At 47.8% G+C, this 15503-nt stretch overlaps 1 protein-coding gene across 20 annotated transcripts in view; it reads right to left on the bottom strand.

Moving 5' to 3' along the window:
• Window positions 1–2318, bottom strand: part of Armc9 (armadillo repeat containing 9) — a 126098-nt gene extending 123780 nt beyond the window's left edge. For 15 of the 20 annotated variants that reach the window (XM_039083408.2, XM_039083409.2, XM_039083412.2 and 12 more), the window contains exon 1: window positions 1867–2318. The gene's annotated coding sequence lies outside the window, so the exon portion shown is untranslated. The remainder of the gene's footprint in view (window positions 1–1866) is intronic. The other 5 variants (NM_001398574.1, NM_001109663.2, NM_001398575.1 and 2 more) reach the window with 3 other exon arrangements.
• Between the last annotated feature and the right edge of the window lie 13185 nt (window positions 2319–15503).

Here is a 15503-nt window from a genome sequence, read left to right as displayed (position 1 = left end):
CGTGATAGTGAGGGGACAGGGACACTAAGCTAGGCTGGAGTCAGGGGAGGCGAGGGTGGGGGTGTCACACAGTGAGCTGACTGCAGTGTCAACTGCTGCAAAAGTGACCCAGAAGTCAGAAGTCTGAATGGGAGGGAGGCTTCAAGTGACACTTTGGGGCACCACACAGCAACAAGCAGCTTCCAAGCACTGAGTGCACCTATAAGGAGGGTGGAGGAAAAAAATGCTGAAAATAAGGGAAAGTGGAGCTGGGCAACAGTGGAGCACCCCTTTAGTCCCAGCACTTGGGAGGCAGAAGCAGGTGGAGCTCTGAGTTCAAAGCCAGCCTGGTCTACAGACTGAGTTCCAAGACAACCATGGTTACAGAGAGAAACCCTGTCTCAACACCACCACCACCCCAACAAAATAAGGAAAGTGAGCAAGTCATGATGTTGAAGGTAAGTAGAACGGTAAGGAAACTTCTGTTAAAAAGGCTGTCTGGGATTGGAGAAATGGCTCAGAGGTTGGGAGCACTGGCTGCTCCCCTAGAGAACCTAGGTTTAATTCCCAGCACATGACAGCTCACAACCGTTTATTAATACCAGTTTGTGGGAAACCATGGCTTCAGGTATGCACTTGGTGTGTGTGTGTGTGTGTGTGTGTGTGTGTGTGTGTGAATGTGTGTGTGTGTGTGTGTGTGTGTGTGTGTGTGTGCACGCGTGCTCATGTGGGCATACAGGCAAAATACCCATACACATAAAGTAAAAAAAAAAAAAAAATCTCTTTTAAAAAGAAAGAAAACCTCCTTGCTGACACCCTGGTATAGTGTAAATATACACCTTTAATCTCAGTATTAGTGAGGTAGAGGCAGGCAGATCTCGAAGTTTCAGGCCCGCCTGGTCTACAGAGTGAGTTCCAGGATAGTCAGGGAAACCCTGTCTTGGAAAAAAATAAGTAAATTAATTAATTATATTTTAAAGCAGGCTGGTCAAGACATAGGGAGCAAGTCAGTAAACAGCACTCCTCCATGGCCTCTGCATCCACGGCAGCTCATGCATCTGGGATCCTGCCCTGCCTCACTTCCTTTGATGAATAGAGATGTGGAATCCTAAGCAAAATAAACCCTTTCTCCCCTATGCTGTTTTTGGTCATACTGTTTCATCTCAGCAATCGAAATTCTAATTAGCACAGTTCCTCCACCTCATAGGCAAACCCACAACCTCTCCAGAGCTAGAATTAAATCTATGCTGCTATTGCAGGAGAATGTGCAGGTGTTGGTTCTCTCCTTCCAATGTGTGGATTCTGGGTTTTCAAGTCATCAGGTTCGGTCAGCCCGTGTATATCTCTTGTGAGTTCGAGGCAGCCCTTGAACCCTCTGTGTTGGATGGATGTCCTGTCTCCTTAGCTAAGTTAACTTAGTCCAAACAACCTCTGGGCTAAGGATCTACTTTGTGGAGAAAGAAGCAAACTGTTCATAGTGTTTTGGCATGCGGTGACGATGCCATCTCTCCGTCTGCGGGAGATTCAGACCTACAGTTGGCTGATGAGTTTGTCCTGCAAGTATCATGCTTCCACTTAGATTCAGTGATGTCTGAGCGTTCCCTGGGCGCTGGGAAAGAAGACTACTAATGAAAACTATAGAGAGAAAGGAACCTAAATACCCCCAGGCCACGAGATCGTGCTGCCAATGCTCAGCGAGAAGGCCCGAGGCCACTCCAAGTCCGCCTCACCGCAGCGGAGTCAGGGGCTCCTGGGGGAAGCAATGGGATGCTCAGGCGGCCGCCTCCGACCCTGGCCAGGGAGGAACCCAGACGGACAAGGCAAGCTCTCCAGGCGATGATCCCAGGCCTGCGCCAAGGGTCCAGCCGCAAGGAGGTCCGCGCTTACCTGCTGCGGGGCTGTGCTCTCACTCCTCCAGACCGCCAGCTCGCCTGCTGTCACCTCGGCAACCGCTACCTATCCGAAGTCACGTGAGGCGACCCGGCCAATCTTGCAGGGCAAAGACGACGCGAAGCATCCTGGGAGGGAGAGTGAGCGGTACCGTACGTGGTCAGCGCCGGAAGTGAGGCTGTACCAAGTCCTGTAGTGGGCCGTAGTCTTTAACCTAGACTGCAGACGAACAAAAAAACTCAGATCTGCCTGTTTAAATCCGAGCACCACACTTCCACCTACGACAATCTTCCATGGATTATTAGAGGCACTTGTGTCTTTCCCGTGTGAATTTAGATTTGTAAAACAAAACAAATTGGGAGGCCAGCGAGATGGCTTAGAGCGCTTTCCTCCAAGCCGGACTGCGGGAGTTTGATCCCCGGGGCCTATTGCATTAAATATGACTCAAAGTGCTGCCCAGTCTACTGCCCTGAGTGTATTCCGAACTAATACTCTACTCTTCCTTCTCTGGTCCAAAGTCAGTGCTTAAGGCAAGAAAAAACCCTTCCCCTCCCTTCGGAGTGCTGAGGCTTTGTGGTAGAAGTCTATATTACTACTTTCCAGACCTTAAAAAGTGGGAGCCTCCAAGGACTTAGAGAAGGGAGATGCCTCGCCTTTAAAGAAGCTCTAGGATGGGCGGGGGCCCCATCTCCTGAGCTCTCTGCCCTGTCAATGCTTTTGTGATTAGGATGTCTTTTAACTAAGGCTACATTTAGAAAAAGAGTACTATGTCCTAAGTTCTGCCCAGGTACTATGGCTTAAATGTAACTTCCCCTAGATGTATTCTCAGTTAATATTTATTGTTAGTATAATTGTGTGCCAAGGGTTACCAGATGAAATATAGAACGTCCAACTTTCTTTGAATTTCGGATAACTTTGTCAGCAGTATTGCAATATTCTATTGTACATGTATGGGAACACATTTTTATTTGCTAAATATGCCATATTTGTGCCCAGCATCATACTAAGTGAGTCACATAGGTTCTCTGATTGATTCTTGTGTCTACAGGATGGATAATGGGCTCTGTGTTTTATAGGCCAACACTGTTGTGTTTCACCAGAATTCTGTGCACCTGCAAAACAGCCCCAATTAATACCTTCCCCCTCTTGTTTTCCAAAGTACCGCATCCTCTGTGTTCTGAGGAGGACGCAGACAAAAGTGTCCACTCTTCCTCCTACATATCATGCAGCCCAAATCCCAGCTAGCCTCTGATCCTCCTGTTTTCCCATGGCAACACCAAACAACATTCAGCTTCCTATTCTGTGTCTCCCAGTTGATTAGTGAAATTTAGAAACTGTACTCACTCCCCCAAACCAGTCAGGAATAAATATTTCTGGGTCTTCTACTGAGGGTTAAACCATCCCAACCATAAACCATCCCATCCCCCTGCGCCCCCATGCAAGTCTTAGATGGAGCCACGACTCTCCCTATTGCAACCACTTGGGGGGAAACAAGGGCTGGAAAGATGGCTCAGTGGTTAAGGTCACTGACTGCTCTTCCAGAGGTCCTGAGTTCAAATCCCAGCAACCACATGGTGACTCACAACCATCTGTAATGAGATCTGATGCCCTCTTCTGGTGTGTCTAAAGACAGCTACAGTGTGCTTATATATAATAAATAAATCTTCAAAAAAACAAACAAAGAACAACAAACCAAACATCTTACCTGTCCTGGTTTGTCTTTGGCAAAATGGACGACATGATGTAGAGCCCTCTAGGGCTAAAGAGATGGACAAGGGTTCAATTCCCCACACCTACATAGCAGCTTATAACCACTTACAGTTTCAGAGTATCTAATGCCCTCTTCTGGCCTCCAAGCATACTGCATGCACCAGGTATAAAACATACACACATGCAAGTCAAAGAAACATACTAGTGAAAAAATAATAATAACATTTAGTGATAGGGAGATGACTCAGTTAACAAAAGTTTCTGGAGGACCCAGATCCCATCCTCATAACCACTTGATGCCTTGCAACCATCTGTAACTCCAGTTTCTGGGGATCTGATGCCCTTTTCTGGACACCACAAGCACTGCACACACAACAGACAAGAACACACAAAGATAAACGAAAGTGAACAGTTTGTTGAGATAGGGTTTCTCTGTATAGTACTGGCTGTCCTGAAACTCTCTCTTGACGAGGCTGGCCTGGAACTCAGAAATCCGCCTGCCTCCACCTTCCAAGTGCTGGATTAAAGGTGTGTACTACCATGGCCTGGCAACAAATAAATGTTTACTACTAATTTAAAAATGTCTAAAAGGGGGGAGGTCCTCAGAACTCACAGAGCTGGGGAGAGCAAGTCTAAAGATTTGTTTATTTTATTGATGTGAGTGCACTGCAGCTGTCCTCAGACACCAGAAGAGGGCATCAGAACGCAATACAGATGGTTGTGAGCCACCATGTGGTTGCTGGGACTTGAACTCAGGACCTCTGGAAGAGCAGTCGGTGCTCTTAACCACTGAGCCATCTCTCCAGCCCAAGGGAGAGCAAGTCTAATCCAAGCATTTGTGCCTCTGAGCTCTGGCCAACAAAAACACCTTCAGGGAGCAGAAAGATCAGGGAGTAGAAAGATGGCTCAGTTGGCAAACTGGCTGCTGTATTAGAGGGAAGCTCTGAGTTCCACTCTCCACACACACGTAGAAGCCAGGCCAGTGTCCCTCTGTCCTCAGTACTAGAGTCACTGGGGGTGGGGTGGGATGGGGGGGGCGGAGTAGAAACTGCCCTAGAGCTCTGTGATGGTTTGAGTATGCTTGGCCCAAGGAGCACCATGATTAGAAGGTGTGGCCTTGTTGGAGTAGGTGTGTCACTGTGGGTGACAACTGTGGGTGATTCCTGGCAACGGGTGGGTATAGCAAGGTAGTCATAGCAACAGCTAGTCATAACAAGGTACTCATGGGTGGTCATATAACTGTGGGTGTGGGCTTTAAGACCCTCATCCTAGGGGCTGGGGAGATGGCTCAGAGGTTAAGAGCACTGACCGCTTCTTCCAGAGGTTCTGAGTTCAATTCCCAGCAACCACATGGTGGCTCACAACCATCTGTAATGGGATCCAGTGTCCTCTTCTGGTGTGTCTGAAGACAGCTACAGTGATGTACTCATACAAATAAAATAAATAAATCTTTAAAAAAAAAAAAAAGACCCTCATCCTAGCTGCCTAGAAGCCAGTATTCTGCTAGCAGCCTTCAGGTGAAGATGTAGAACTCTCAGCTCCTCCAGCACCATGCCTGCCCGGATGCTGCCATGCTCCCACCTTGATGATAATGGACTGAACCTCTGAACCTGTAAGCCAGCCCCAATAAATGTTCTCCTTATCAGAGTTGCCTTTGTCATGGTGTCTGTTCACAGCAGTAAAACTCTAAGACAAACTCATTGAGGAAGACAAGCCCAGAGGTAGGGTTTTCCAGAGAAGGGTTTGGTGGGTAAAATAGGAGGGGGGGGGTCACAGGAACAGAACATAAGCAGAACAAGTTAGTCCTGATGACCTCCTCAAAGACATGGCTGCAAAGGTGGGCATAGCAAGGTAGTCATAGCAACAGCTAGTCATAACAAGGTACTCATGGGTGGTCATATAACTTTTGAAACAAAGGTAGGGTTACAAGATATCTATGAACAACTTTTTAAAACAAAGTTGTGATCTCCATTCCTGCCACATGCAGAACAGAATCATTTGTAGTTAAGGTTACAGGTCGGGCATAACCCAGGGCTTGAGAAACAGAGGTTTAATCATTAACAGGAATGAACCTATAAGATGGCTTTTAAACCCAAGATGGAGGCAGGCTGGTTCTTCAGAGTCCTGTCTGGGTGATGGTTTAATTTTCTCAAGCTTTTCCACACGCTGAAGAACATGACTGTAGACTTCCCTGGATGCCATTTTACAATGGCATGATCACACTTCAATAGAAAATCCCTAGGAAGAATGGTTACCGACTCTGGCCTTGTTCAAACAGGTCACATGCTCCTTCTGAACCAGTTACTGTGGCCAAAGGGATGGTGTAAATTTAGTTCAGATGAGCACAGAATCTGCTCATCTCTGTGGTCAGGGGTGGGGATGAGTAGGGTGTGTTATTGATCTGAAACAACCAGTCCCAGAGTTTGAAAGCTGGCCCAAGGTACCCTGTGACAGGAGAATTCGGCAGACCGATCCAGCTGTTAGAGTTTAGCTTTCTGGAGATTTACTGAAAGAAATAGGACTTGCAGCAAGCCCAGGCAGAACTCTACAGTTTGGGTCAACCGATGGGGCTTCATACAGCAGTCAGGACAACAGTGACCTCATCCAAGCTGGAATGTACCTGGTGTATCTCAAGCCAGTATCAAAGAGCCAGGCATATTCCTGGCAACGGGGTCCAGTCGTCCAGTCCTACATACCACTTCGTGGATTTGACTATTTATGGTATGCTGAGAAACTATTTGTGGGAAACCAACCAGGATTACTCAAGGGTAATCATGACAGCTATAACTCAACATGGTTGCTGTCAGATTACACTGAATCCATAGTTGCCAACCCGGAGAGCCGTGCTTGACACAGAGAGCATGATCCCAGCAGTCAGGCAAACGCATCTAGAAGTGATAAAGTCTGTGTGTGTGTGTGTGTGTGTGTGTGTGTGTGTGTGTGTGTGTGTGGTCTATGTACATGTGTGTACAATGTGCTTTCAGGTGAATGTGGAGGCCAAAGGAGAACATAAAAATCCCTTCTTCGTTTTTCATTTTATTTGTATGAGACAAGGTCTCTCAGTGAACCTGGAATTTTTTTTTTCCTTTTTCTTTTTTTCGGAGCTGGGGACCGAACCCAGGGCCTTGCGCTTCCTAGGCAAGCGCTCTACCACTGAGCTAAATCCCCAACCCCGTGAACCTGGAATTTATCAGTTTGGTCAGACTGGCTGGCCAATGAGTTTGTCTTAGGGTTTACTGCTGTGAACAGACACCATAACAAAGGCAACTCTGATAAGGAGAACATTTAATTGGGGCTGGCTTACAGGTTCATAGGTTCAGTCCATTATCAAGGCAGGAACATAGCAGCATGCAGGCAGGCATGGTGCAGGAGGGCTAAGAGTTCTACATCTTCATCTGAAGGCTGCTAGCAGAATACTGACTTCTAGGCAGCTAGGATGAGGGTCTTAAAGCCCACACCCACAGTGACACACCTACTCCAACAGGGCCACACCTTCTAATCATGGTGCTCCTTGGGCCAAACATACTCAAACCATCACAGAGCTCTAGGGCAGTTTCTACTCCAGAAACCTGTTAAGCCAAAGATGGGGGAGACCGTAGACCCCAAACATCATGGCCACATTAATTAAAGCAAACAATTAATTAAAGGGAGCTTTTTTTTTTATTTGTGTTCACAGGCTTCCTCCCACTAAGGCAGGATTTGAGAGTCTGCCTTGGAGAAGTTGTGAGGAAGACAACTTCCGGGGTCCTAGGACTGCTCTCATTCTGGAAGCTCCTCCATCCATTTTGTGAGCCACACCATCTCCAACAACCTCCGATCACTATTGCTTTCTCCATAAACTGGTTCAAGCTGGGTTTCTATTGCAGCCAAAGACGTCTAACTAGTAAAAGCATAATTTCTGCATATGTCTTTCAAATGGCGAAGGGGACTAGTTTTGTTTTGCATACATGTAACCCATCACTTCACTTCCGACAGGAGACGTGTGGAGGTCTCCCCCTGTCTATCAAGTAATCTCGGGCAGACACGAGCTGGGTGTGCGCTAATTCAGGTCTGAGAGTAGCAACCTGGAGCTGCAGTCAGATTCACAGGGCAAGGGCTCCACAGTTCACATACTGATCGACCGCACGTAATAGGCCATCTCCTGTGCGTCGTCAAATGACTGTAAATCGAGGTTCTCTGGACTCACTTCTTGGGCTCTATGAATCTGCTAGGATGGTTCACTAAATTCAGGGAAACATGCTTACAGGTTCATTATAAAGAACACTGATAAGGATATAGATAAATCGGAAGTTATATATAGGAACATGGGCAAGGGAAAGATGGGTGCCCCTTGAGAACCCCTGCATCGTTCAGTAGCTAGAAGTAGGAATTTGGATTTTTTTTTTCTGAGTTTTTCTGGACAGGGTTTCTCTGTGTAGTCCTGGCTGGCCCGGAACTCTGTAGATCAGGCTGGCCTGAAACTCAAAGATTCGCCTGCCTTTGCTTCCCAAATACTGGGATTTAAGGTGTGAGACTCCACCACCTTCCTGGGAAGTCGGACTCTTTATGGAGGCGCCTTACTATCAATTGTGAAAGGCTCCCAGCCTCTAACTATGCCTTTCTCTTTCTGGTGGCCAGTCTCTAGCCAGGAGCCTGCAGAGGGCTACCTCACTGGGGCATAGACACGCCTATCACCTAGGAAAGTCCAAAGGATTAGGAGCTCTGTGTAAGGAAGGGGGGAGGGCATGTGTCTGAGACCGAAATCTATTTTATTACTTACAGTGCTGTGAGAACAAATTCAAGGTGGCTTCCGCAATGGAGGATTCAATTTTTAATCTTAAGATTTATTTTTGTTCCTACTTTCAGGCATGTCTGTGAATCTATCTATCTATCTATCTATCTATCTATCTATCTATCTATCTATCTATCTATCCTATGCGTTCAGGTGTCATAGAGCCCGGAAGAGGTTGGTTGATTCCCTAGATACGCGGAGTTACGCGCAGTAGTGAGAGGCAAACCCAGGTCTTCTGGGACAGCAGCGAGCACTGTTAATCCTCGAGTGGTCTACCCAGTCTCTGTTTGTCCAGAAGAGGCTTCTTGGCAGCAGCTCAATTTCTGCAGAACCACACAGTTTGTGAATATGGGTGTTACGGTTTGAGTTTGAACCTCCCCCATCCCCCACCACCACCACCCCCTGCCCAAACACACACACACACACACACCACAAGTGCAGACCCCTGTTTCGGATGCTGGTTCCCTCATGGGTGGCATAATTTTGGATGGGCTTTTGAAAACGTTAGGAGATATAGTCTGGTTGGTAGAGGTAGGTCATTGGTGCTGGACCTCTGAAGGTCTCACCTGCTCCTGTTTCCGGTCTGGGACTCCTCCGTGTTTCCCCGCCCAAAGTGATGTGATCACTCACCACTAAAAGCTTCTGCTGCATGGATACCTCCCTGCCTCCCTTGCCATACTGGTTCTCTGAAACCTCCCTAAAGTGATTTGGTCACAGTGACTCAAAAGGAGCTAAGTGATCAATCCTGGCTCAAGTCCATTCCGCCTGGTACAATTACCATGTGTTTAAACTGTCAAACTTCCTCAGTTATGCTACCTCTTAGGACTTCCTCTGATTTCTTTTTAAGATTTATTTATGAATTATATATGAGTACACGGTAGCTGCCTTCAGACACACCAGAAGAGGGCATCAGATCCTATTCCAGATGGTTGTGAGCCACCATGTGGTTGCAGGGACTTGAACTTAGGACCTCTGGGAAAGCAGTCAGTGCTCTTAACCTCTGAGCCATCTCTCCAGCTCCCCTGACCCCCTGTGATGTTTAATAAGAGACTGAAAGATTATTTACTAATTATTATTTAAATTTACTACATTTAAGTGTGTGTGAGAGAGAGATAGAGACAGACACACAGAGAGAGAAAGAGAGAGACAGAGACAGAGAGAGACAGAGAGATACACAGAGAGAGAGAGAATAACTTGCAAGTGTAGGTTCTTTCCTTCCACATGTGGACTGCAGGGATGAAACTCAGGCAGTCAGGCTAGGAAGACTGGGTAGCCAGCATCTTTGTCTGCAGAGCCACTTTGCTGGTCCTATCTATTTTATGAATGTGTGTTGATCTGTGTGAGTTTATGTGCACCACGTACATATAGGAGCCAGAAGAGGCTAGAAGAGGGTGTCGGGTCCCCTGAATGGGGGTTATAGCAGGTGACTATAAGTTGCCATATGTGGGTGCTAGGAACAGAACCTAGGTCCTCTCACAAAGCAGGAAGTGCTCATAACCCTTGAGCCATTTCTCCAGCCCCCTAACCACTCAGATTTGCAACTTCTGCTCAGTACCAGAGTGTCTCTGTCCCCACTGTCCCATTGGGTTCAGTGCAGTTCACTGAGCCAAATGGCCCAACCTCTGGGCTCTTAGAACTTGCCAAAGCACTCATTTGCTTTACAGGTTTTTGCCTGACTTTTCTAGCTTTCTCAGAGCAGGACAAACCCTAACTGTGGGCCCAAGAAAAGTTCTCAAAACATTAATTATAAAAACTTCAAATACGGGGGTTGGGGATTTATCTCAGTGGTAGAACGCTTGCCTAGCAAGCACAAGGCCCTGGGTTCGGTCCCCAGCTCCGAAAAAAAAAAAAAAAACAAAAAACAAAAAACAAAAAACAAAAAACAAAAAACAAAAAAAACCTTCAAATACATGCAGGAGAAATGACTAATGAATGAATCCCTTTAAACCCATTTCTCAGGTTCTAGAATTATCAAGACATTGCGAATGGGAAAAACTCGACCTTCGACTAATTCCTTAGAATATGCAGAACACTTCAGCCCACATCTTCAGCTACATGCTGGACGTCAAAGGCTCCAGCCATGCTCTGCAAGCAGGGGCTGGAGAGCCATCAGTCTTCTGCCTTCTGTGGCCCCAACCCTGAGCACTCTAGTGGGGCATGTGGGGAGGCAGTGGGGGTTGGGAGATGGTTCTCTGTGGCGTGCTCCATAATTCAAGAATAGCTTCTTCTCTTTTTAAAGAGATTTAGTTTTAGTTATGTGCCTGTGTCTGTGTATGCCATATGTGTGTAAAGGCCAGAAAAAGGGCACCTGATCCCTGGAGCTTGAATCATAGGCAGATGTGAACCACTAATGAGGGGGCTGGGAATTGAACTCTGAGCTCCTGGAAGAGACCAGTGTGCGCTCTCTCTCTGTCTCTGTCTCTGTCTCTGTCTCTGTCTCTCTCAAAAACACATTCTCTCTTTTTCTTAAGATTCTTGTGTTTATTATTTTATGGATATGAGTATTTTGTTGGCATGTTTGGGTGCTACATGCATGCCTGGTGTCCTTGGAGGTCAGAAGAGGCCCACTGCGATCCCCCGGGACTGGAGTTAGGGACAGTTAGAAGCTGCCATGTGGGTGCTGGGAATCAACCCATGTCCTTTGCAATAGCAGATAGTAATCTTAACCTCTGAGTCATCTCTCCAGCCCTAGAACTCACCTTTTTCAAACTTATATTACGCCTCAGTTACCTACTTTGTATGTGTGTATGAGTAGGCCTGGTGTTTGGGGGAGTCTGCTCTTTCCACCATGTGGGTCTCCAGGGTTGAACTCAAATGATTAGACTTGGAGACAGATGTCCTTATCCACTGAGTCATCTCCTGGGCCCCATCAATGTGTCCCTGCAGCTGTAGCAAGCAATTCCCTGGCTCTGTTAGAGGGCAATGAGCCAAGACCACAAGCAGAGAGAGGACTGGTAACTGTCATTCCTTTGCATTGGATGGAGAGTTAAAGCCACCTAGATTAAATACAATAAACTTAACTAGCTGTGGTTTGGGTTGTCTGTGAGTTCCTGTAGGCCCACAAGGCCAGACCAAAAGAACATTTCTGGGCAAGCTCTGGGCCTGAATCCAATTCGTGGGTGGAGAAGAACCCCCTGAAATCCCGGGTGTAAATCTAGAGATGAGTTACAGTAAGACTCCGCTCAGGCTAAAATGGATCCTTCCAGGAAGCTGAGATCCAAGTCACAGTGCAAAAGAAAACTCATGACACAGTTGGGCATGCGCACATGTGAGGGGCATGTGCACCTGTGACTATAACTCCAGGTACTCTGAGGCAGAAGGAGCATGAGTTTGAGGCCAGCCTGGGCTACCTCCCCAACACACAAAATAACCTTTCCCACCTGCCCAACAAAACAACTTGAGTGTTTGTCAGGGATTCAGACCCACTTGGATCCTACTAGCTTCCGAGGCAGTGATTTCCTAACATGACTCTGTGGATCAAATGAGGGTCACCATTGGAAAGGACAGATACTTACGTTACTATTCATGAAAGTAGCAAGATTACACTTACCGAGTGTCTTAGTTAGGGTTTTACTGCTGTGAGCAGACACCATGACCAAGGCAACTGCTATAAGGACAACATTTAATTGGGTCTGGCTTACAGGTTCAGAGGGTCAGTCCATTATCATCAAGGTGGGAGCATGGCAGCATCCAGGGAGGCATGGTGCTGGAGGAGCTGAGAGTTCTACATCTTCATCTGAAGGCTGCTAGGAGAATACTGACTTCCAGGCAGCTAGGGTGAGGGTCTTAAGCCCACGCCCACAGTGACACACCTACTCCAACAAGGCCACACCTCCTAATCCTGTCACTCTCCGAGCTGAGCATATACAGACTATCATATGGAAACTAATTTTATGGTGGAGGTCACCACATGAGGAACAGTATGAAAGGGTAGCAGCTTTAGGAAGGTTGAGAGCCACTGTTCCAAGGGCTACTTCATTTTTCCTCACAGCTGAAAAGATGAAGGTGAAGGGAAGCTCCAGCCAGGAGTATAGTTACCCTAAGAGAGCTGTCTTAGAAGCAGATGGAGACAGTGCGTCTGCACATAAGGACAGTGGGGAGGGGTGGTGGTGGGTGGGGAGGGGGAGCCCCCTGGGCTATAAAGCTGTATCTTTGGGGTTGAAACACATCACAACACTAATACTGCAGTGACTTGGATGAGGGTAGCGCAAAGCCTCAGGGCTTGAAAGAGATCCGTGGAAAGACAAATATGGCTTGATAGTCACAGACCAATTCAGTGACTTATTACTCATTTGTAAGCAAGTTGAAGACTTTTTTTAAACTAATGGGGGGGGAAGAAAGGGAAAGAATGAAAGAAAAAGAATAAAAAAATCTTGGGGTGTGTGTGAGGGTGGGGCATTGCAGGCTGTGTGTTTGGAACCCAGAAGGAGCCACACTGGATGGAGGGGTGGATGCTAAAGGGTCCACATTAAGGTGATTTCCTAGCAGCCAGCACACCTTGAAAACAAGCAAATTTCAGGTCATAGTGGTGGCACACACCTTTAATCCCAGCACTGAGGAGGCAGAGGCAGGTGGATCTCTGAGTTTGAGGTCAGCTCTAGTGAGTTCTGGGACAGCACAGGACTACACAGAGAAACTTTGCTTTGAAAAACCAAAAGAAGGAAAAAGCAAAACCAATCCTCCTCTTCCTCTTCCTCTTCCTCCTTCTCCTCCCCCTCCCCCTCCCCCTCCTCCTCTTCCAACACCACCACCATAACTACCACCATCACTACCACCACCACCACCACCTCCCCGACAACAACTACAAACCCAGTAAGTAGTGTTTAGTGGAAGCTACATTCAGTTTCTGTACCCTCTGTCTCTCTTGGAAGGGATGCTTCTGAGGGATTCCTGTAAGCCAGGCACACATTCTTGTAGTCTTAACTTAAACGCCAGTCTTACTTGCCCCATACCTACTTTTATATTATGATGGTTGCGACTCACAGATGATCTGAAACCACCTGAAACGTGACAACTGAGTTAATGAGGAAATGGTTAGTTAGTCTAACGATAAACAGGACAAGAGAGGCACATTTCACTTCCCTAGATATACTGGTTGTCTCAGGAACCGGCCTGACCCAGTGGTCAGAGGTAAAATGTAAACATCTTCTGGACCCCAAGACTATGCCTATGATGTAGACGGGTCCCTGAATCCAGAATACAAAACTGTGGACCTGGTGAGCAATGTAGCTAGCCTTGGAGAGAACTTAGAAGTGGCTGGCAAACCCTCTGTCGCTGGGGTCAGGAGGGATCCTGGGCTGGGGCTGTGTGGTCTTGGCAGAGATACCCGGTGGGGCTGCCGACCGACCGGCAGGTGGTGCTAGGAGCATCCGCTGCTCTTCGGGATAAAACACTCCCAGCCTGGCGCCTCTGCTGCCACCCACCAAGATCGCGCCCACCTAGAGACGGGAGATTTGCTTTGTGACCTGACATTTGGGGTGTCGCTACCGCGACCTTGGGCCTGGAAGGACGGGGCCAGCGGGGCTCTTGCTGAGGTCTTGGGAAGCAGCCAGACTATCTTACCCCACCTTCCCCTCCCCCGCGTTCATTTCCAGGAACCCGGGCACGGCTCGCTAGCCTAGCGGTCTGGAGGCGGAGGCGTTCCCAGAAAATCAATCTGGCAGCCGAGGCTATGTTTTCCTCCCATCCCGACCTCTGCCAGCTTCGAAGATTCGGGCGTCTCCACCCTGCCGCCAAGCTCATCTACCATTCCTTGACAGGGCCTCTCCAGCCTGAGGTCACCTTCCTTCCCAGCCTCAGCTCATAGAAGGACAGACAGACAGGCTTGAGAGAGCCCGGTGTCTTTGGGTAGACATAGAACACTCAGACAGACTTAAATAGCCATGGGCAGAATCCACTCGGGAAGGGCGAGAATGGGCCTACTGTCCTTTCGTCTGTTTCTCCCGCTGAACTGAGACTGAGAAACAGACCTCTTTGTGTAGTGCCAGGGAACAAAAGAATCCACCAGGACCTTTCAGGACCTCCATGGTGGCTGAAGATCTTGTCCTGGACTTCCTAAAACCCCCGTGCTCTGGGTGGATAAGGTCCCAGTTTCTACAAAGATGCTCTCATTGGTTGCTTTACTTAAAAGCAGAACTGGACGTGGACAGCCTGCTCCCTAGATCAAGGGAGATGGTCCCGGGGCAGTCCAGCAGAGACCAACAGATGCTCGCTCGCTCTTTCTTTTTCTTTCTTTCTTTCTTTCTTTCTTTCTTTCTTTCTCTCTCTCTCTCTCTCTCTCTCTCTCTCTCTCTCTCTCTCTCTCTCTCTCTCTCTCTCTTTCTTTCTTTCTTCTTTCTGGTAGCTACGGGGCCTGGCTCAGGTCTATACCCTCCTGGTGGGTGGATGGGGCACTAGGGGACAAAGAATATGGCTCAGCTGATTGCTGGGACCATGTTTTGACACAGCCTGGATCCAGGTTTCTACCCAGAGCAGCATGTGACTCAGGATGACCCGGATGAGTCACCACCCTGTCCTGTGCCTCCATTTCCCTTCTGCCCAGTCATGATGGTTCCTCCCTGAGTGAACTATGAAAAGGCTAGGAAATAAACATTTTGAGCTCCAAGAACAACAGCGAAAGGAGGAAGTGGCCAGTTTCTTTCCAGCCTTTTCACCGAAGAACCAGAAAGGCTGAAGCTCAGTAGGTTAAGGAAGTGATATCAAATGCCAGTAGGGAAAATCATCGTTCACAGTGATTCTGTCACTTACCTCCAGATGGGTGCATACATTCCTATGGGTAGATGAGTCCTAGAGTTGAGGGCACTAACACACCCATGGCTCATCCAAGGGCCCTGAGAGTAGTACTTGATATAGCCTGGCCTCTGTAGCATCAGCATCCAGCGGAGCCAGAAAGCCTAGTTAAGCTGTCCAGACCTTCCAGTAGTTAGTTGTGTCTCTGGCATAGGCCTTTCACCATTGACACCAGCCCTTGTCAAACCCAGGTGTGGAGAAAAAAAGCCAAGATAAGGACCCTCTCTAACCCTCATTCTGATCCTAAGGGTCCCCGGTGTTCTAATGTCTGGACTCACAGTTTCTAGACCCATCTATCCATAGGAATGTTATATACCCGTCTGGAGGCAGTCACAGTCACTGTGAACAATTTTCCTTACTGGCA

Source organism: Rattus norvegicus, chromosome 9 (assembly GCF_036323735.1).
Source record: "Rattus norvegicus strain BN/NHsdMcwi chromosome 9, GRCr8, whole genome shotgun sequence".
Lineage (NCBI taxonomy): Eukaryota > Metazoa > Chordata > Mammalia > Rodentia > Muridae > Rattus > Rattus norvegicus.
This window is presented reverse-complemented; position numbering and strand designations above follow the sequence as displayed.